The following is a 22,109-nucleotide window of genomic DNA, read 5'->3' as shown; positions in this document are numbered from 1 at the left end:
TCCTACCTATTGCTTAATGATTAAATGCTTTCGTATTTAACAATAGCATTTTGTCCTTTACATTGAGAAGATGGCTTTGTGTCTTTTTAAATTTGTGTCATGAGAGTAAGATTAATTTCAAGAAATACTCTGATTAAAGAACACAAGGTTCATACTAACCTCCTTTAAAAGAGCTCTGCAGTACAGTGCTATTCTTATACAAAATGAAGACTAGAAAGCTAAAAAATGTATTATATTTTTTTATCAACTGTGAAATACTAGAACGTTTTACCATAGTAGTACATAATGTTTTCTATCTGTGCTCAAATTTCTTTCTATGAACATCAGATATATTGCCTACATTGAAAACACTGACAACTCAGCTACAATAGCTTGTAATGGGACGGTAGTATGGAAGCCTTAATTTAGCTACCTACATCGTATCTAATGAATAAGAGAAACAGACCAGACTTGAGGAATTAGTTGTCCTCTTCCCGTTCACTGACTGGTTTGGCTGTAGTTAGCCGGGGAAAGCTGATCCTCATGTGCTGTGCTGTGCTTGTTAATGGCTGTTGCATCATCCATGGTTGATTCATCTCCTTGAACTTTGTGCATCTAAAAACTAGACATCCAGTAATGTAAGTATCTAAGAAAAGATGAACAAGATGATTTTTCTCTGGATGTTCCTGTATCACCTTAAAAATTACAAAGTGGTCTACTACTAGTACTACTACTAGAAAATTCTCAATTTAAAGAAGAGAGGGAGCAAACAGAAGCCTTTTCACAGTGGTTGGCCTTGTTAGCTAATGGTATTTTGTGTTAAATATGTGGATTTTTAATATAAAATGGAAAAAAAAAATCACAGGATTTCTTATATTTAAAAATACAAACTTGTTAATTTTAGTATGTATGGAAGAAGCCAAAAAGCTAAAAATGGTACCGAAAGCTACTTTGCTATATTTCATAAGATCACTCTGTAATTAGTGAATAGATAAACTGATAAATTTCTGATAAAGTTCTTGCAACCATTGAGATGATATCACAACCAGTGAGATGATATAATAATAAAGTCTGAGATCTAGATGTTAATTATTATATTTCATATAGAGAATGCGCTGAAATGTCGTGCTGGGACTTCATATGTAGTGCATGCATAAATATGCTTCAGTTTTTATTGCTCTTTTTTCATTTATAGACTTATTTTTCTATGTGTCTGGGATAATTACCGTCACCTTTTGCATGCAGATTGAGCATGCTTTAAAGATGGATTTGTATGTGCTCCTACTTTTACTGTGTAAGCAGGAAGCAAGACTTAACTTTGCTGTAGGCTCAGATTAATGTAAAAAACAGTGAAATTGAGTCAGGTCTGAGGTTCTTTCTATACTCCCTGTGACCTTCCTGCAACAGAGTATGGCGATTCTTTTGCATGCACTGTCATGTACTATTAAAACATCACTACATTTAAAGTGAACTTGAACAAACATGAAATTCTGAGATAGTTTAACTGGTGCCAGAGGTTAATGTGAAGTTTATTTTGTGTGTGTGTGTGTTACTTACATTTACCGTAATGTGACCAAGAGGAACAAAGAAAACTAAAGAACTTGTTCTAATTCATCTTACTCAGACAATGCAGTTTCTTCATTGCTTTCGCCATGAAGTCTGTCACACAGTCATACAGATCTGTTTATTCTCTGATGTGTAGGTAAACAATGAAAGGATTTTTTACCAAGTATCTGTTACTGGTTCAGTCATTCAAAACTTGCCTGGATGAGTAGCTTTAATAAGTATATTAGGCTGAAAAAAGTCATTTGCACAAGTGTTTCTAGGGTGAATCTGTATGTACGGGGCACTCACCAGAAGCATTCCAGAAGGTAGCCACTAATACACAGATTGTGATTTTCAGATGAGCTCTGCATTCTTCATCTTTCTTTCTTTTGGCAGCTGATGATGCTGAATTGTTTGGTAAGTAGTATGCAGTTAGAGAAGCATTCAGAAGTGACTCCTTTAACATATTCCACAAGCTATTGAGGTCTACAAAAACAAAGTGGTTTTTTTTATTTCCTAATACTTTCTGAGATTTTGGTATTTAGCACATTGCTACAAGTGATGCATGATTAATCAAAGAGAAATTCCTTTTGTTTTGGTCTTCTGCAGAGCAAACAAACTGGGCTTCTTTTGTTCATTTCATTTTATGTTTTAACCATACTCTCATTAGACATTCTGGTGGATGCCATACATTTTACGTGTGTGTGTGTTGTAGGTAAGTATCTGTGGGTATGTATGTAAAGACTGAGGTTAAAGGAATTAATTTTTAAAAGTTTAGGTTTTTTTTTCCTGGCAATTAGATGCAATGCAGTGTCTCACAAATGAGCAAAAGTAGCAATAGCAACATTTCAGGAAGCTCTGTCCTGTCACATTACTGTCCTGGCCTGTGGGGCTGAGGGAAAGGAGCCTTACCAGAAAGCTTGGCTATCTGTAGCCCTTTGTTTTTCATGGGAAGCATCGTAAGCCTCGAGCCTTCATGGCCTCTTCAAATGGTTGCCACACAACTCTGGGCTTCTGCTGGGAATTATTTTCATGTTGTTGAAATTGATGTGGTTGGTGCCGGCATGAAAACATGTGTTCTTTAGTTACACCCCATATCAGGTATAATACTGGGAGGTGAGCTTGTTTCTTGACGGAAATAATATGGAAACCCCACTTTTTGGACTAATGACCAGATTTACACTCTAACATACTGACCAGCAAGGAATGACTGCCTAAAGGATTACTCGTAGCATCAAGAGCCAGCATTGTTGCCAAACACATCAGTCCTGCTCTCTCTCCACCCCTGCTACTTGCCACTGTGCTGTTGCCTCCCTTACACTGACACAGGCGTACTTAACCACTATGTCATGAACTCTGGGTCAGGGAAATCACCCAAATTAAAATTAAACGTTTTCTTTCTGCATTTATTTCTGCTACAGCTCCGTTCCCTAGAGCAGTTACTTACATGGCCACACAAGTGCTTGTGCCAGCGCCAGGGAAGGGACAGAGCAGAGTCTGGGACTGAGAGACCATGGGGGAAGAGGGAGTTCCTGATTTCATAGGCAGTGTTTAGTCTACGCTTGCTGAATGCATATATGAAGCTATGGCTCAAGGCTGTAGTTTTACAGTCAGTTTGAGCCAATCTCAGGCTGGCACTGGATGGATGCTCCCTCCTGCCCTGCCCTGCCCTGAACAGCACATTCCTCCCCTACCCTGTTTCCATTTTGTTTAAGGCTGCCTGTTTGGTGCACGCAAACGTCCACACATTCGTCTCAAAGATATAGCACCAAGAGGCAGGGCTTGCAAATCTCTTTTTTAGCAGTAAAGTCAGCTGCCATGTAACATGAGATTTGTTTTTCAAACTGCATACCCTTCCAGTAACGGGAAAAAAAGAAAAGAAAAGAAAAGAAAAAGTTTAAATGTGGGAGTTTGTGCTAAAATGAAGACAACCAAAGTTAGATGTCTAAATGCAGGTTTCTGAACGTGTCTCAGCATAAGCACTGAGTGCAGTTTGAGGAGCTCCAGGCAACCTGCCTGACCTCTGCCTAACCCTGCAGAAGGGCATGGGTTTCTTGTCGATCCTGTGTTACATTTGCCAGCCCTGTGCAGATGGCCCAGATACCTTAAAGCATCTCAAATGGCCCCGAATACCTATCTTTAGGCAACAGAATCCTAATCCAGTGACTAGACCTTTACTGACTATAATGGATGCTTAGGATAACTATTTTAGGATACAGATTATCTACAGTGTCCAAAGTTAGGTGAAACAAATCCCAACAAATGCTTTTCAAAAGCATGAGTGTAATTCAATGCAGTAATGTCTCCTTACATAGGGAGTCCTGGAGAGAAAGTGGAAGAAAGCTTCCAGCTGCTGCTGGCAAGAACAGAAGAGGAGCTGCAGTTACTGAAACCAGCAGGTCTACAACCTGGATCATTTGTAACAGGGCAACGATTTGGACTGAGGTTACAACAGTGAGCTATATGGTCGGTGGAGAGAAAGGGTGACGGAATTCCATAGGTACCCGAAAGAGGTTTCTGCTTGTGGTATTATTCACCTAATAAGCATCACATTTTTGACAGAACATTGCTCTCCACAATCTTCTTACTGATTCTAGCAAGTGGGTCAAGCCATGTGAAACCAGCAAGGGCTAAATACTCTCCAGCCCAAAGGCTTAACATTCTCCAAGTGAAAATGGGAGTAATGGGAGATGATATTGATAACAGCTGTGTGTGCTATACCAACCTAAACTGCAGTACTGAAGGTAGGAGAGATTGCCTGATACTACTCTGTTGGGAAGGAAGCAGTAGAGATATTTCACCCAAGAACAGGCTGCTCAGTCTCGATTTACTGGCAGAATGGGAAGTTTTATTTGCATACCTTGGGAAGCTGTATGAACTGATTTCTCCTCTGTAGGCTGTGGGAGTCTGCTGCAGTTCAGGGTGAGGTTCAGGGGGGTCATGGAACTGCTCCCTACAGTCGAGGGCTGATAGAGTGGAACGTATTAGTAAAGGAGACATGACTCTGGAGATCTGTGGTGTATTTCACTGTGCTTCATAAAGTGAAATATTTTTATTATCCATATTATTATTATTATTATCCATAATAGTGTTATAGTATTCATCAGGAGTTTCCACAGCCTCAAGTAGGAGTTTCCGTAGTGTAGTGGTTATCACATTTGCCTCACATGTGAAAGGTCCCTGGTTCGAAACCGGGCGGAAACACCATGTTTGGTTGATAGTTGGCTGAATAGGAGCCCAGCACTTTGAGTACTGTGTTGAGTTTTGGGTCCCTCGCTACAAGAAGGATATCAAGGTGCTCGAGCAAGTCCACAGAAGGGTAATGAATCTGGTGAGGGGTCTGGAGAACAAGTCTTAACGGGGAGCGGCTGTCACAGCCTGGAGAAGAGGAGGCTCGGGGCAGGTGACTTATCGCACTCGCACGCTGCAGGTACCTTAAAGGAGGCTGTAGCGAGGTGGGGGTTGGTCTATTCTCCCACGTGCGTAGGATGAGGGGGAATGGGCTAAAGTTGCGCCAGGGGAGGTTTAGATTGGATATTAGGAAGAACTTCTTCATGGAAAGGGTTGTTAGGCATTGGAATGGGCTGCCCAGGGCACAGTAGTTGAGTCACCATCCCTGGAGGTCTTTAAAAGACATTTAGATGTAGAGCTTAGTGATATGGTTTAGTGAAGGACTTGTTAGTGTTAGGTCAGAGGTTGGACTGGGTGATCTTGGAGGTCTCTTCCAACCTAGATGATTCTGTGATTCTGTATTTTGTTCATTGCAGGACACATGGTCACTGACAATACAACTATTATCCATGTTACTGTTTTTTTTTTTTTTTTCTGACAGCTAAACAAAATTAATCCTCAGCCTGTTACATAAATTCCACCAGTTTTGAATAAAGACTTGATTTTTTTCTATGATGAAAAATAAATGCTGATGCATAATGTGAACACCAAAAAAAAAAAAAAAAAAAAAAAAGATAAGTGACTGTGGGTATGGTACTGTGCACAGATTTGTGCATCTTATTGGTGAGCATCTGGTATAGATATCCTTTCTTTTTTGTGGTGGCAGAGGCCGAACAGCACAAAAATATGGGCCAGGTCTTCATCTTTATGAATAGTTATTTATCCATTTGTTTCAGCTAAGCTGTGATAATTTACACAGAATTAGATTGATTTTGACCATGGAGTGAATACACTGTACTCAATCAACTGTTTAACCTAAGCATTCAGGCATGTCCATTCCTACCTAAGTCTGTGTGTGTATATAGGGAGTTACATATACATATATAATTCTTTTTTTGAAGATATATACATATATATATATATATATATTATATATAGAGAGAGAACCAGTCTGTGATTCTCTCTATATATGTATATTTATACAGGGAGACAGTGAGAGAAAGGAACTTGCAGTGTAGGAACATATTTATGCCTCATGTCTGTTGGATCTTGTATTAAAGAGTATTCAGTGAAAGTAGAGTATCTCAATTTTCTTTATAAATCTTACAGTGTAAAAAGAAAGCTGTCCTAAGTTTATCAGGTGGAATGCATGTGTCTTGTTAAAAATACAGGATACATAGATGTTGGGAAGAAATCTACATTTTTCCCAAGCTGACATGGGTAATGTAAATCTGAGTGGTCAAAAAATTTCATGTCAATCGTTTGTACATATCAGGTGTAATGTTCTTTGCCACTAATAATATTCTTGGTGTTCCATAAAGGTCATCCTTCATGCACCGGAGTTAACATTAGTAGTCGTATTGTTTACTGATAATTGCGCTTTACACTGCCTGTTGGGCAGATTCAAACTATAGAAATGAAAGCTGAACTTGAGTTCACGGCTGATGTTTGAAATATTAGGCTAAAGCCCTAAGTATGGAAGGAGCTGTAGAGATTATATTCACTAAAACCATAAATGCTTATAATTTTTCATCTCTTGTTATTAATATTACTCTGGCAAAGGTTAAAGCTTATAAATATTATGCTTACTACAGTAAGAATATTTATATCTTGTTGGGCATACCTCTGAAAGACTTCTAAGCTGTTTGCTTGACAGACCATTTCGATTTCTTAGGGAGATAATGAAAGTTTTCACGTACTGTTCTCTTATTGACCCTAATATTCTGCTTGACTCTAAAAGGTCAAATTTTGTTTTGTATTGACTCACATAAAACTTTCCTAAACATGCCTGAGCTCAAAATCTACAGCAACAGGAAGAATAGTCAAAATAATCCCTTGGCAGTTGATCTCCCACTGCCTCTCACCAATGTTGAGTTTTTATGGTGTTTGGTGGAGAGAGGGATTGAATGTTCAGCACAGCTCTTAAGAGATAGAACAGGGCACATAATATTTTTCACATTCTGAGAAGTTGGTCATTTTGAATTCAGTATATTTAATACATAATACTTGCTATCTGGACTTCAAATTTCATACAAAGTGTTTCACTGAAAAATGTTATGGGTACTTGAAGCTATAAAACTGAGTTATATAACCTTTTAGATGTTATCATGGAACCATAGAATCATTAAGGTTGGAAAAGACATCCAAGATCATCTGGTCCAACCGTCCCCCTACCACCAATGTCACCCACTAAACCATGTCCCTAAGCACCACGGCCAACCTTTCCTTGAACACCCCCAGGGACGGTGACTCCACCACTTCCCTGCGCAACCCGTTCCAATGCCTGACCACTCTTTCTGAGAAGAAATGTCTCCTAATCTCCATCCTAAACCTCCCCTGTCACAACTTGAGGCCATTCCCTCTAGTCCTATCACTAGTTATCTGTGAGAAGAGGTCAACCACCAGCTCCCCACATCTTGTGGTTTTTCACTGGTACGTGATGAGTACTTAAATATCCACATTTATTTAATTTTTTGTTTTGGTAATCTTATACTGTTTTGGGAAAGCTGATCATAGCATATTTTTCATTTTGATATCAGAAATACTTCAGGTCTGTGTCTGTATGCTATAAAATTATCTTTAGATGATACTGCATTCAAAACATTATTAAAGTGTATTTCTTGTTATCTACCCGTCATATCAGACTTAATTCTCTTTCCATTATACTTACTACATTATGATTCTTTCTTGTTTCTTTACAACATTTCCACAGAATGCTTGGTTACTGATCACTTAATAGATGGTTATAAGTGTTGATATGTATTCCAACCACAGACAAAAAATTCTTGCCCAATATGTTAAATATGAAATGGCAGAGAACATTCTAGATTTCGCAGTAGGTTTTGCACAGTTTGAATTAATATCAGTTCTTTTTTTTTTTTTTTTATACTGTAAACAGTGTTTTTGCTAACACACTAAGTGAAGGGGCATGTTCTATCAACAAACTTGATTTGGTGTAAACAAATAGGGATTTGGCAAAAGTATATTAATTACTCTTTCTTATTTTCTTTTGATACCAAGCTGATACTGGAAACCTCTAGGTTAATTCCTGTTCAAACTTATTCTTTTTTTTTTTTCCCCAAATGTTTTTTTTTCACCCCTTGCACACTTTCTTGTGTTGCATTTTATTGTGATTTACTGCTCTGAAAAAAATGATCTTCTGACATCATGTTGAAAGCTACCGAGGAGGCTGCATTTTAAATCAAGTCTAAATCAATTCCATCAGATTGACACTAAGACACAGAATAATGGAGCAAAGTAAAATTTAGATAAAGTCTGAAGGACAGTGAAATATATGAGGTATAAAAGATTTCTATAGAAAGCAAGTATTAAAACTGCAAGTATGGTACAATACGAGCACAAAAGAGGTGAATGGCCTGAATAGTTCCTTGCCACTAAGTACCACCTTGCAGAGTAGTAGTTTTATTTTGAAAAACAGTAGGTAGGACCATCAGTGAAAATACATTATTTTCAGCGTAACATCAACCTACATCATCTTAGGGAAACATAGAGCAGAGAAATCATAGATTTAAGGATTTGGTTATATCTGAAAGATATAATCATTTTCCCTTGATGAAATGAAATTTCATCAATCTGCTTTTCAGATGCTGAATGTCAAATGGCTGCCAAGTTGGAGAAAAAATAATTCAATTTCAGAACTCCTGAAAAAATCTTGATGTGCCAAATCAGTATACTTAATGGAATTCCTTAATTATTTTGTCCTTGATTCTTGATTTCACCATAGCTTCTTTTCACTATCTCTTTTAGCATTAAGTGTCGCATTGATGGCAGAATCACCCAAGGTGTAAGGACTTCCCTGCTGATACATTCTAGTCTGCCTGCTCAGGGACTTCCCAAGCTGAGCCTGGTTTCAGATGTTATGTCTCCAGAGTACTCTTCTCTAGGTATCTAGGCTTTTCCTTGCAGAAGTTTTTACAGTCAATTGTTGTATTAGTCTTCAGACAGTGAAAAGTTGATGTTACAAAGCCAGCCTTGCTCAGCTATACAGGATTTAAGAAAAGACCATGTTTTCATTAAAGTTGAAATATAGTATAACCTTTAATGGATATGCTCAAACTTTAAATCTTATTCTGGAATATTTCAAGAATTATATCTACCTGTCTGTCTATCTGTCTCTGTGTAAGTGTAGTGGAAATCAATATGTTGTTGTGCTGAGCTTCCTTGAGCTTATACGTAACATTTCTTTTACTCAGATCTTGATGTATACTTAAGAAGGGAGCAAAGAATTAACCTAAAAGGTTGTAACTTTTCCATACAGTATACTGTAAAAATCTCATTCTCCAGCAATTTTTGAGTGGCTGTGTTCTGAAATTACTTAAGAAGAAAAAGATTAACCATAGTCCAGAGTTCCTGGCCCTTCTTCATGCAGGGAGATTTTCCACCCTGTTCTACAAAACTTTTAAATACTGCTGTTCTTCTGCTTATAAAAATGCGGTCCAGAAAATCAGATCCTGTGAGGACACCCTCTAGTGTGAAAACTGGCAGTGAAAATTGTCTGACACATATTTCTAGCACCATTCCTTGTCTATAGGTGTTGAACAGTGTTAAAGGAAACCTTCAGTTAGATTTCCCACATACATAAACAGTGGAATAGAGATCCCAGATCATTGCTGGGGTGAAACTTGCTGGAGAAGACCTGAGTTTGGGCTAGAGAAGCTTTAAAGCAAGGTGAGATGCAGTGTGGTTTCTTTACTTATATTACCTTCTCTTCTGATATGAAAGATACCTAAAGAATAACTGGAAAAAATAAGAGAGAAATGGTTGTACAAGAATAGGTGGAACTATTTCTGTCAATCATCTGAACTGATAAGCAGCTGATACAACTGCACTTACTAGCTCAGGGCATGGAGCAGGATGGAGTTGCAGTTAAAAAATAATGGCCAGGTTTTATGTGTTGAGATTTTATATCATTTTTATTAGATAGACTTTACAACACAGTTAATATTATTTTTCCTTCTTTGAAAAGGCAGGAGGCTGAGGCTGAGGTGGACAAATGGTTTTCTTAAATGAATAACAAGATAGACACTTCTTTGGAGAGCTTAGGAATGGGATCCAGCCTTCCACGTGGCAAGATGAGACTGACCAGTAGGTCATTTTGCTTCTTTGAAAGGGTTAAAGCAGGAAAGCTTTCCTAGCACAGAGAAGCCTTTGACAGGTAGCAAGCTGAGGATGTGATTTAGTAAGGGTATGGGCATTAGTATGACTAAAGTTGCATGTGCAAATATTAGAATGGTTGAAACATTCTTATGTATCATATAATTTTTCATATTTATCTCTAAACAGATAAGGAATAATTGCCATGTCTTCCTTTATGTGTCCATTTATGTGGAGTAGACTGTTTTGCACAGAGGGATCAGCAGTGAATTGCTTTCAGCCTGACCAACTGGTCACACAGCTTTCATAGGCATGCTCAGATGTACGCCTTTCCAGAGGTGTCAGAGTGGTCCAACAATCAGTGCAATTTTATATATTGTATAATTACCTGTGTGAAAATGAATACTTCTGCCATCTCATCTTCTCCTATTAAATCAACCACGCCTGTTCAATCTTGTAGAACAGAGCAAGAAATCCACTCAATATAATTTATCATCTAACTTAGACTCTCTCATGAATCAATCCTCCTAAGTCCTTAATTTTCCTCTATAATCAAGGGAAGAAGAGAGAAAAATATCCTTGCAAGACATCCAGGGGAGGACCAATTGCCTAAACAATGAGGCTTTCACGGGTAGCTCCAAGCAATTACGAGTTAGAAGGATTTCAGTAGCCATCTATAATTATCTGGCAGGAGGGCTGCCCAGACTGATTCAGTCTGGGATGTCCTTTAATCTCACTGAGCAACTGGTGAACTTTGTCATCTCGTCACCTCTGCCTTGTTGTTGTTGTACCCTCTGTTCTTCACAGCCTTACCCGTACTGGGACTTCTCAGCATAGTGAGCATCCCTGTGCAGGCCCAGTCCCCTGCATGTTACTGCATATTACAGGTAGTAGGGATCCTACTAGGTCACTGGGGCACTGCGTATTTCCTGGGGGAAAGAAAATAAATTTTTGAACGGCCATGAAATCATTTAGCAATAACAAGTTTAACACCCCCAGCCAAAAGGAGGATGGAGGTGATGATAGCTCGGTATTGCCTTATCAACATGCTTTGAATTGCTGCTGCCTCTGTTTCTGCGACTGAGGCAAGAGGATTTTTCCCAGTGACATGGCAAGTGCCCCCAGCGGTGCTCCAGCCCGGGGAAACTGCTCTGGTTCACGTGTCAGCGATGCTGTCACCCACAGCGGTGACACACGGGAGCCGGAGGTCATATGCTGACAGGTGAGTGCTGTGCAGCTCCTTTTCAAGAAAAGGTGAGAAGCATCATCTTCCAATCTGAGAAATGTTTCTGCTAGTTGCCATGTTAAAACCGCTATGGTCACCCCTCCCCATACCTCAGTAAAAAATCTAAGTCAAAAAATGTAAACTTGAGCCCAGAGGTACCCATGCCTGTGTGCGATAGCCAGCAGTTTCAGTGGGAGGTGGACTTGGAGTTGACAAAAATATTTCCTCCCTTGCCTTTGGAGAAAAGCTGAAGGATTTTAATTTGTGAATACTCGTGGGAGAATGGTGGTGGAAATCTTGATCAAGGATTTTCCAAAAGCCTGAGTGATGCCAAATATATTTCAACTTGGCACATAAAAAAACATACGTAGGTATTTGAAGGTCAGTATGTAATTTTGTAAAAGGAGCTTACCAAACCTGCTATAAACAGGGATTTTCAAGTAAACATGCTTGTTCACTTATCAAGACATTGTAGTATTCTAGTAGTATATTAAGAAAGAGAATAACATCTAAATCTGTTATCTCTTTTCAAGCTGAGTAAAAGGAGAATACTATATAAATTAGTTGCTAAAACTGTGCTAAAAACACAAAACTATTTTAGTAACACCATAAATTAAATGCTGTTTTTAAGATACAGTTTTCTACAGATCATTTTCATTTAATTTAACTACATATCTTAAAGCATGAGTAAAGATTACATGCATAAAGAGAAAGGGTGTGTTGGAAGCATGTCCTATCAAGGTTAAGTTGTCATAATTTCACATTCACTTCTGTCCCCTGCCCCTCTGCTGTGTTTCAACTGAGTCTGGGCTGCTCCCTTGGGAGACTCAGAGAGGTCATACTGCTCTGGAGTTTTGAACCTGCTCTTCAGTTCTGAAGTACTTCCCCTCCTGTACTTAATTTCGATATTTAAACAATTGTTTACATCTTGATTTGAATCTTCTTTGAAAGAATTTTTGGCTTCTCCCACATTTTCTTTTTTTCTCGTCTTGTCATTTATACACACTGTGACTGTGGCATTAGGGCCACAGGAATTTGATGTAAAATGAAAATATAGGAATGTAATTGGTGCCTTAGGAATATGCTGTCGTGTTTTGTAGTATATTCCTCAAGTAACACTGAAAAACTCTTCACAATATAAAAAAAAATATATTAATGCAAACAAATTTCCTTTCTCAGAAGCACTAATATCTTTGAACACCTCAATACAAGACTTGTCTAAAGGCAAAGTTACAATACTTTTCTTGTCTTTGTCTGTATCAACAATGGTTGTTTTTTATTTTGTATGTTTTCAGTTTTTTACTCTGCTGTTCGTGGGCAGGACTAAATCACCTGCCAAAGGTTATAGGGTTGGCACAGCTTAAAAAGGATCAAGTTGCCACAAAGGAGTTTCTCTGGTCAAATAACATTAAAAGTATTTGAAATTGCCTGGTGCAATGACTCCAACATGAATTAAAAGTGAATGAAACCACCTGACATTTGTTCTCCTGCAGTCAGTCGGGCATTTTATTTGTTGCCCTGCCAGAACAGAAAAGGAAACAAAATTCAAATCTGTGAGAGTGAAGTCTTAATTAAAAAAACAAACAAACAAACAAACAAGACATAGTTCAATCACTTTGACAGGGAGTTAAAGGAATACTTTTCCTATAGACGCTCAGTCAGTTACAGAAGAAAAATACAGCTGATGAAATGGAAAAGCTGTTGCATTTTATCTAGAGTAGGTTTTGCAAATAACAACAACCACTTTAATCCCTCTCGTATACATTTTCCTCTTAGGGCTGTAAAATTTGAGATTATGAGACTGTATTGTCGTCTGAAATGGAGAGGAAATCTCTGCAAAGACAGCATTCATTGGAGTTAAAAAGTTAAACTACTTCAAGAGAAATTTGACAGTTAATTTGACACACATACCAATTTCAAAGTCATTATGACAAATTAAAGGCCTCAGTTTCAGATGGCACCCAGTCACCTACCCTAGCTTTAAGCAAGGGAATGACATCGCAAGCACTAAGTATTAGGCACGTGTAAACGAGTTTGCAGTAGTGGGGTTTAAATTAAAATATGTTTTAAAGAAAGGGAAATTGGTAGAGTCTTTTTCCATAAATACGGGAAATTCTTAAAATAGTGTTATTATCTAATTTTTTTTCTTAAGTATATTTCTCACAGGACACTTTGCTGATATTATTAATTAGTTTCAAGTCTGAGGCTGAGGATACCCTGTGACTCTTGAATTTAATGCTTGCTCTGATTAGACTTCTAATGACAATAGTTTTCCTATGAGCTAATGTGTGTGTGGCACTGCTTTAAAGGTACAAACATGAAGTCCTATATGGGACATTAAATAAGCAAGTGGAGCTAAACCCGTTATAATATGATACAATGAAGTGAACCTTGCTTCAGTTCAGCTGGAGTCTGCTTTTTGGGAGAAGTTGTCTGGCGCCACAAAAGGAATTAGTGAGCAGAGACCTGAAGAGTATTAGGTTTACTTTAAGAATGTGTTGCCAGAAATCTAATAAATTTACTTATTGCTGCAGGCCATGCATGCATGAAACTTTACTAATCCAGGTGGTGTGGTTTTTTTCCTTCAGAGGGAGGTGCAGGGTGGGGATCCTTAGGAAAAAAAAAAAAGATATTCTGCTTTAGGTAATGTGGGCATTGTTTAATGATAGACATGACAGCTTCAGTGGTATGTTTGTATTTTTTCTGTTACTAGTCACAAGGAAGTTTAAATTCTTTTCCTGGTGTGATTTTGTTTATGACTATACAAGATGCTAATTAGTTTAATGACAACACAGGAATAGTTGTTTAGTAAGAGAATAATTCTTCTATACCAAATAGATTTTCGGGGGTTGTTATTTTTAAATATTCCAAAGAAGACTTTCAAAGTGTTTGAATTTTCAAGTTTACTGTATGGTTCAGGAGTAGTTGTAACCTGACCTTTCTTAGAACTCTTCTTCATTCACCTATGAAAATCACATCATCAGACTTTAGGCATCTGAAAGTTAGCCAGCTAGGCTGATTGGTTGAATACTCTCTTTATTTTCAGTGGAGTGGGGAGTGGGTCAGATCTTGCCAGATCATAATCCAGCTGATTGCATCAGACGTACCTGCTGTTCCTGAGGATGCAATTCTTTTTTTTTTTTCTTTTTTTTTTTTTCTTCCCTGTTCATCACCCTAGAAATGTTGACAGGGCAAAATAAGTGTTTTCTTCTGCCTCACTTTCTGTTGTGTGATAAGTACAGTGTAATAGGAGTTTTGGCATGAGCCTGCAACACCCAGTGTTTTTTAGAGGTCTTCCTTCCAAACACCAGCCTGTCAGGAACTGCTTGATGTCAAATATTGGCCAAGATCAGGTGCACACAGCATAGCTTCATGCTATTTTTGTAGTGTACCTTAATCCCATAACATGCTCATGTTCACCATTTTTAGATACCCTATGTATTTATGTTTGCTTTGCTTTGTTTTGTTTTTTGTTTGTTTGTTTGTTTTGTTTGTTTGGTTGGTTTTTGTTTTTGTTTCAATGCAGGCTGTGGGGATTTTTGCATGCAGGCTGAGAGGTTAGGGCCTGATTACGAGTTGTGTTGAGAAGATTCTGTGATGAATGCCTCACTCATGTTGACATTCAATGACAGAAAGTGTTTCTAGAATGAAGAAATTGGGAATTCTGATTTGTGTTGAGAACAGGCTTGTATTAATTAGTAAATATACTTTATGTGGAACTGATACTTCTGGTACTTCAGCTGCCAAGGCAATCTTTATGTAAGAACTGTATGATGATCTTTCCATTTTATCAATGGGATTTAGATCAAATCTTTTGGCCTTTGTCATCCTAGTAACCTGTCTGGCTGCACTGTGAATGCTGCTATATCTTAAAGTTATGTAATATTTTATTGCACATATATACATAGATCAAGTATTACATATACATTCTTTTGTGAATACTCAGTGCTCTCAGAGTAAAATCTAGTCTGCATGTGATATATTTTAAATGTCTACTTTAAAATGAGATAAATTCTAGATTGTGACTTTCGGGAGAAAGTATTAGCTAAAGTGATTCTGTGAATCCTATTCTGTATCTATCCTCCAGCAATAAAAAACTCATGAGTTGCTAAGACTTTGAGTAGAGCGATAAGAAATGTTCGTATCCTGTGAAAATGTTTTGAGATATTTTATAGAATCATAGAATGGTTTGGTTTGGAAGGGACCTTAAAGATCATCTAGTTTCAACCCCCCTGCAATGGGCATGGACACCTTCCTCTAGACCAGGCCACCCAAAGCCTCATGCAACTTGCCTTGAACACTTCCAGGATGGAGCATCCACGGCTTCCCTGGCAGCCTGTTCCAGTGCCTCACCACCCTCAGAGTAAAGAACTTCTTCCTAATGTCTAATCTAAATCTACCCTTTGTTAGTTTAAAACCATTACTCCTTGTCCTATTACTACACTCCCTAATAAAGAGACCATCTCCAGCTTTCCTGTAAGCCCCCTTTGGTTACTGGAAAGCCACTATAAGGTCTCCCTGGAACCTTCTCTTCTCCAGGTTGAATAACCCCGTATCTCTCAGCCTATCTTCATAGGAGAAGTCTATGAGATGGTTTCCAACCCTCTGATCATCCTCATGGCCCTCCTCTGGACTTGCTAAGGTCCAAGTCCTTGTGCTGGGGGCCCCAAGGGCTGAATGCAGGACTCCAGCTGGGGTCTCATGAGAGCAGAGGGGGAGAATCACCTCCCTTGACCTGCTGGCCTTGCTTCTTTCAATTCAGCCAGGATACAGTTGGCTTTCTGGGCTGCAAGTGCACATTGCCAGCTCATGTTGAGCTTCTCATCAACCAATACCCTTCAAGTCCTTCTCCTCAGAGCTGCTCTAAATCCACTCAGCCTGTGGGTGGATTGAGCTATATACCTTAAAGACTTAAGGCAGACTGTAGAAAAAATAAATAAAAAATTCAACATTCCTTCTCTACCAATATTTTCAGTAAAGAGATTAATGAAAGGCCATCTTTTTGTGAAAAAAAAATAAAAAAATTGATGGATTTATATTTTCAGGGAGAAGAGGAATAATTTGAATAATTTTTTCTCCAGTTGTACTTTGTTCAGTCTTTCTAAGAACTTTTAGGGTAGCTTGAACTTTTTAGGGTAAAAGGTGCTACTTGTCACTTCCACTGAGGACAAAGATTCATCAGTGCATATAGTTATGTGCTTAAGCATTTCAAATAGAAGCATTTTGGTAGTGCACTGAATTCATGAATTTACACAATTGGAACCACAGAAATGGGAAGCAGTCAGCATCTTGCAGAGCTAGTCTCCTATTTACGGCACAAAATTCCAAACCAGAAAGTGGATCTTTTGAATCCCCTGGAATTCAGTTACAAAGCTAACCACCTAATATCCTTAAAGCCTTTCATCCACACGTGGTGCTCCAGCATCTATCTTGGATGAATCAGACTGGGCTTCTATTTATTTGCTTTGTTTTTTCCTTCTTCAAAATCTCACACCCTCTCAGTATAGCCAATAGAGTTGAAGGTTTCCTGGCTTTTAGTGAACTAATTTATATAGACCTGATTTAAATTGAAATTAATTTAAAGCTATGAAATGCAGTGGCTGAACCCAGTACACGTTTGCTTCTACAGTTTCTCTAAAAGAAAATCTGGTTAAACTCTTAATCAGAATCTGGTTAATCTGCTTCAGAAGAACTGTGCGTAGCCTTGAATTGGGAATTCCTTAAATTAACCCAGCATGAATCTCAGACTGTGCTTGGAGACGTCCTTAGTTACGCTTAGTTGAATTTTACTAGAGTCAAAATTTAATATGCACTAGCTAGCTTTCACATTCAGGTCTCTTCTCTGGCCTCCCCTTCTCTTTTTTTAACAAAGCCACTGTACAGTATTCTTCAAATATTTTTTTCCGAAACGTGACTTCAATCATTTGCTTAGTCTGAGCCGTGACAAATGCAGCCATTCCAACTCGTTACTTGGGGGTAGACATAAAACAGAAGCAAAAAAAGAGTTACAGAAGCTACTGAAAGACGGAAACTGTCTGCACCTCATTGGATACCAGCAATTACACTCCAGGCAAGCCAAGTCCATACTGCTGGGAAGTGTGTGTTTTCTCATGGGAAGTCAGAGAAAGCATTGTTTTAGTCCCTAATCACTTGGGGCTAGTTTTGGGGGTTGGTTTTGGTTGTTCTGCAAATATATTCAGTTACAGTGGCAGACAGAGTGCAGAAGGGTGCAGAGTTCAGCGGGTTTTTTCAGTGATTGGAGTCAGTTGTATTACATTTGAGAAAGACCTATAAAGGTGGAGCATTTCAATGGGTTTGTAATTGGATAAAATTATTAGATTAGTTTATACATTGTTGAAGTAATTTCAAAACATTCTAAAGACGTATTTTAAGTGCTGGGCTTACTTACATGTTTCACTTCTGTAAATATTTTTTTCTGTATGAAATCAAGGCAGTTTTACAGGATATGCTATTTCTGATGATCCTTCATAGCAGAGAGAATAGCATATGATGTGCTGCCCTGATAGATTGAACAAAGAACATTTATTAACTATTTTTTGTGTTCTTTTTGAAGCCTGGCAGACAAAAGGTTTACTTGAGACCTTTGCCTTTTTAACCTGGAGCTGTAATGTACTGGAACTATAACTCATTTGTGGCAAATCAGAGTTGTTGAAACAACGTGTCTTGATCTGAGCATTCATATCTTCTCAATATTTTTCCTAACTATATTAGTCAGGAGTAGAATCACCTAAGAACCTAAGATTATATGTTCCTTCTGTAGTCTGGAGGGAAAAAAAAAAAAAAAAAAAAAAATTTATACAAACCATGAATCATGCATAGCAAATAGTGTGGGGATCAAAAAACTTGGGAAGTGCTAAGGTTGCAGACAGGGAGCTTCAAGGATAAACAGGGAATCATGATGTTGGGGACAAAGATTTCTGTGTTTCACATCAGATTTTCCTTCTAATAAAACTGGTAAAGTAACTTTATCCTGGTATATATTAAATAAGTTGACTTGGCACAGAAGAAAGAGGCTCTCTCTTGGCACAGAAAAAAGGTTTTTTATCAGAGGATAAAAAAATGGAACAGATGTCTAAAGATGGAAGATTGTTTTCTTTCTTCTGCCTCTGTGGCTTTGTTTTCCCTGCAGGTTGAACTTGAGTTCAGGAGTGGCTTTCCTTTTTCTGATGTTTTTTTTTTGTACCTGCTGCAATGAGGAGATCCATAGGACAGAGAAGGGATAGCATAGTGCCAACTTCAGTAACCCTGTCTGAATGGGACACCCAGCAGGGTCAAATGTTTTGAATCAAGGAAGAAAGACTGCAGCTCTTGCAGGCATGCAAACAAATCACCAAACAGTAGCAGGAACTGGAGAGAGCTGGACGGAGAGGGAGGAAACATGATTTGTTAAAATGTCTTGCTGTTGTTCTAGTTATGCCATACAGTTATTCCTGAACTATAGGCAGGCTGTTAATGTTTCACTGCTGGTCTGGTTCTCCTTTATTAACCTCCTATTGCGGTCTGTTCAGGAAGATAGATAAGAAGAGAAACGAGGAAAGACCAAGAGTTAAAAATTTTAAAGGTACACACCTTTCTTGGTGCTTGCTTTACTAGTCAGATTGTGAAGATAATGATGACTGTTTTATAATTTATTGCTTTTTCTATGTATTCTGACTGATTTTCTTCATTTTGTCTTTTTCTTTCCCTGTCTTTCTTGTGATTGATTCATGTTCTGTGCCCTGGAAGAATTTATAGAAGGTTTTTTTTCCAATAAACAACTTCCCCTAATGACCAAAGAGAGTAGATATGTTGTACCATAAAGCTCTACAAGTACAAGTCAGCTGTGTTTGTTCAGACTCATATCTTGTGGACACAGTGAGTCTGTGTGGCTACACTTACACGAGTCAGGCACTCTTTAGTTGATTCATCTATGCCTGATTACACCATGGCTACAATGCAGGGAAGCCAGTATCTATATCAAGATACATCAATTTCTGTTTGTGTCAATAAGCGAAACCTGTGGTGTAGCTCTATGCTTTTGTTGCTGAATTATGGCTCTGGAGTAGCTCCTAGGGAGAGCAAAGCCACAATCAGGCCTTCTTTATGGAAAGACCCTTCAGGCCACAAGTGCTCAAGAGACAAGATTTAATGCAGATTTTTTTTTTTTATACTGTCTTCATGGAGCCCAGTCGTCTGCAGAGAGAACTGGAAGTGATTCTTTCCTTCTCTGAGCTCTCTGCATCATGATAGAAGATTCTGACAATCTAATTTGTATTTCTCATAGAGGTTTTATATCTTTTTAAAGATATCTGAACGGAACAGGTAGAAAGATAAATGTTTAAATGTGAATATTCATTTTAATTTTTTTTCCCTTTAACCAATTGTGCTGACCAAGCTCTCTTCCCCCTCCTCTTTTATTCATGGTCAGTAACAGGAACTGAAGATCCCAGATCTTTCCATAAATTTATAGTTTGATGACCTTTGCAAAAATAATGTATCACTGTTTTCTGACAGCTGACCAATTTTCTGACAAGACTCCTATGAAGACCTGTTCTAGGTTGCATCCTTCTTTGACGTGTAATGTTCAGGCACAGCTTTTCAGAGGAAGGTGTTCCTCATCAGCCTCAGTCAGTCATGAAGTCACTGTGTGGCCTGCCTTGCTCTAGATACTTAGTTTTACCTCCTTACAAAGCTTTGATTGTGTCTCAACTCCTGCCAGCTCTGCGCCCGTGAATACCTCCCTGCACCATGTCCTATCTATCTGCACGTTCGCATCTTCTCTTTTAGCACTGCTGCACTCTGATCTCCGGCAAAATTCAAGAAACCAGCTTTCATGCATCACTATAGCAACATTCTGCCAACACATCTCACTGATATAAAGCAAAGTTACTTTCAGTTTACCTCATTGTAACTTGGCCCTCCTTTCTTTTGTTTAGTTTAAAAAGTGCTCTGGTAATTACTTTCCTTTCCAAATTTCTGATGTATTTGTAGTACAAACACATATCTGGAAGAGGAACAAAACCAAAGCTGTCACTGATGCATAGTACCTTAATTATTTGCCTAGCAGCTAAGAGTTTTATTAAGCCAAAGGAAAGTGCTAGTGAGAAATGCAAAATTCATTTGCCTATAGAAATATTATGGTTAAAAGTAAGACAGATTTAATTTAATAGGGAACCAAATAAAGATGGCATATGCAATCTGATACCTTATAATTTCTGAAAGCTATATACTCTTAGTATTCTTTACAGGTCATCTGTTTGGCTGGTGCTTGCTACCATGTTGTAGAAAGGCCCTTAATTTAGAGGAAAGACTTCTAAACTCAAAAAGCACAAGTTGAAGAAGGGAAAAATAAAATTAAAAAAAAAGATTTAAAAAAAATCTGTATTCTTTCTGTGAATCTCTAAACCTGACACTTTGTACTGCACATTTGAAAAGGCAAACAATAGATATTTCAGAGGCAGAAGTAGGCCTGTAGAAGTGGAGGCCCTAGAAATAATGGTGGTTTTTGTTTGTTTTTTTTGGTTGGTTGATTTGGTTTGGTTTGGTTTGGTTTGGTTTTTACTCCAAGAAAAATAGAAAAAAAAATGCTGAAAGCAAGAAATAGACGGAAATAAGACAGTATTAAATCTGAGACAAACTTAAATCTTTTATGTTGCCTTTCTTGTGCTTTCTGCTTCCTAAGTTTCATGCTGTCATTAGGTTCTTAGCTCACTGTATTTCAGCATTTTCCATAGCATTTATGACAGGAATGAACTGGTTTGGTAGCTGGCTGTTGGAATTTCTCCACATGATTGTTCCTTCTTAGCAGCAGGGACTTTTTCTCTTGTATAATAAACTTGATATGTTCACTAATTATGTGCGAATATAGATTAGATTTAAGTTTGACCTATTTAAGACACTAAAGATGAAATGTAAGAGACCTGTGCATTGTAGATTGCGTGTGCCTGTTCCCACAAGATATTTGAACCATTATCAGCGGGCAGTAGAACAAGTGATGCTAGATTTCCTATCGCTTTCTGTCTCCTAGTTGTAATATCTTCCATCTAAAATGATGCAAACACTGGTAGAAGCTTTTCCTTCAGCTGGGAGGTTTATACAGTCTGACGCTTGCATTGCTAATAAGAAATGAGCTCATGCAGCAGTGTTTTTTTCTCAGCAATGATGCCTATAGGTACTGTTTCATTTCTTTTATATCCTAGAAATTTTTATACCTCTGTCAAATTATGTTTAAATTGGTCAGAGTGTTCAAAGGTGGCACACTTAGACAGTTTTTCTCACAAAACATATTCTCTTCAATTTGTCCCAAGAAACTAATGGGAAGATACTTGCTGAGTTTAGCTAACACCGTAGTTACTGGATTTATAATGATGCTTATTACAGCTCTTGGTTACTTATTGCAGTTTTTGGTATGTGCATTTGTGACCTTCCCTTTGTAACAGCTGAGGTGAAAAGACTGCAAGGGCAAGGAGTCACTTTCATGACCATTTCCCTCCTTTCATTTACGTAGTACCATTGTTTTTATGTTAGAGAGATTACATGGTTATCTGTGTTGTGTTGTGTCATGTTGTGTTGTGATTTGTTTTCTAGCAGACAGGTCAATAAAGAAATATGGAGGGATATATTTGAAGCAGAGTGGAAGCAAATGAAGGGTTGCCTATTTGTTCAAAGGAACAGACTGGAAGAAACCGGAAGGGGAAAACCAGCCTCTGGCTCTTCCTCCAATAGTTAAGCCATGAGTGAACTGAAACACATAGATATGTGTCTCTGCTGTTCAGAGGAAGTTATTTTATTCCCTGGCTTTTGCACAGAAGTGTTTAATTCTAAAGGGATTTCTTTGAACACTTGAGACCGATGT

General features: G+C 38.1%; 1 protein-coding gene and 1 non-coding gene across 2 annotated transcripts in view; both read left to right on the top strand.

Annotated features, from left to right (window-relative positions):
* The window catches only part of FREM2 (FRAS1 related extracellular matrix 2), a 130,803-nt gene that overhangs the window by 49,522 nt on the left and 59,172 nt on the right, over positions 1 to 22,109 (top strand). The window lies entirely within an intron of this gene.
* Positions 4,656 to 4,728, top strand: TRNAV-CAC. The gene has a single exon. It is a non-coding gene; the product is annotated as a tRNA-Val (tRNA).

This window comes from Cygnus olor, chromosome 1 (assembly GCF_009769625.2).
Source record: "Cygnus olor isolate bCygOlo1 chromosome 1, bCygOlo1.pri.v2, whole genome shotgun sequence".
Classification (NCBI taxonomy): Eukaryota; Metazoa; Chordata; class Aves; order Anseriformes; family Anatidae; genus Cygnus; species Cygnus olor.
The sequence above is the reverse complement of the archived record's forward strand: the minus strand, read 5'-3'. Positions and strand labels throughout refer to the sequence as shown.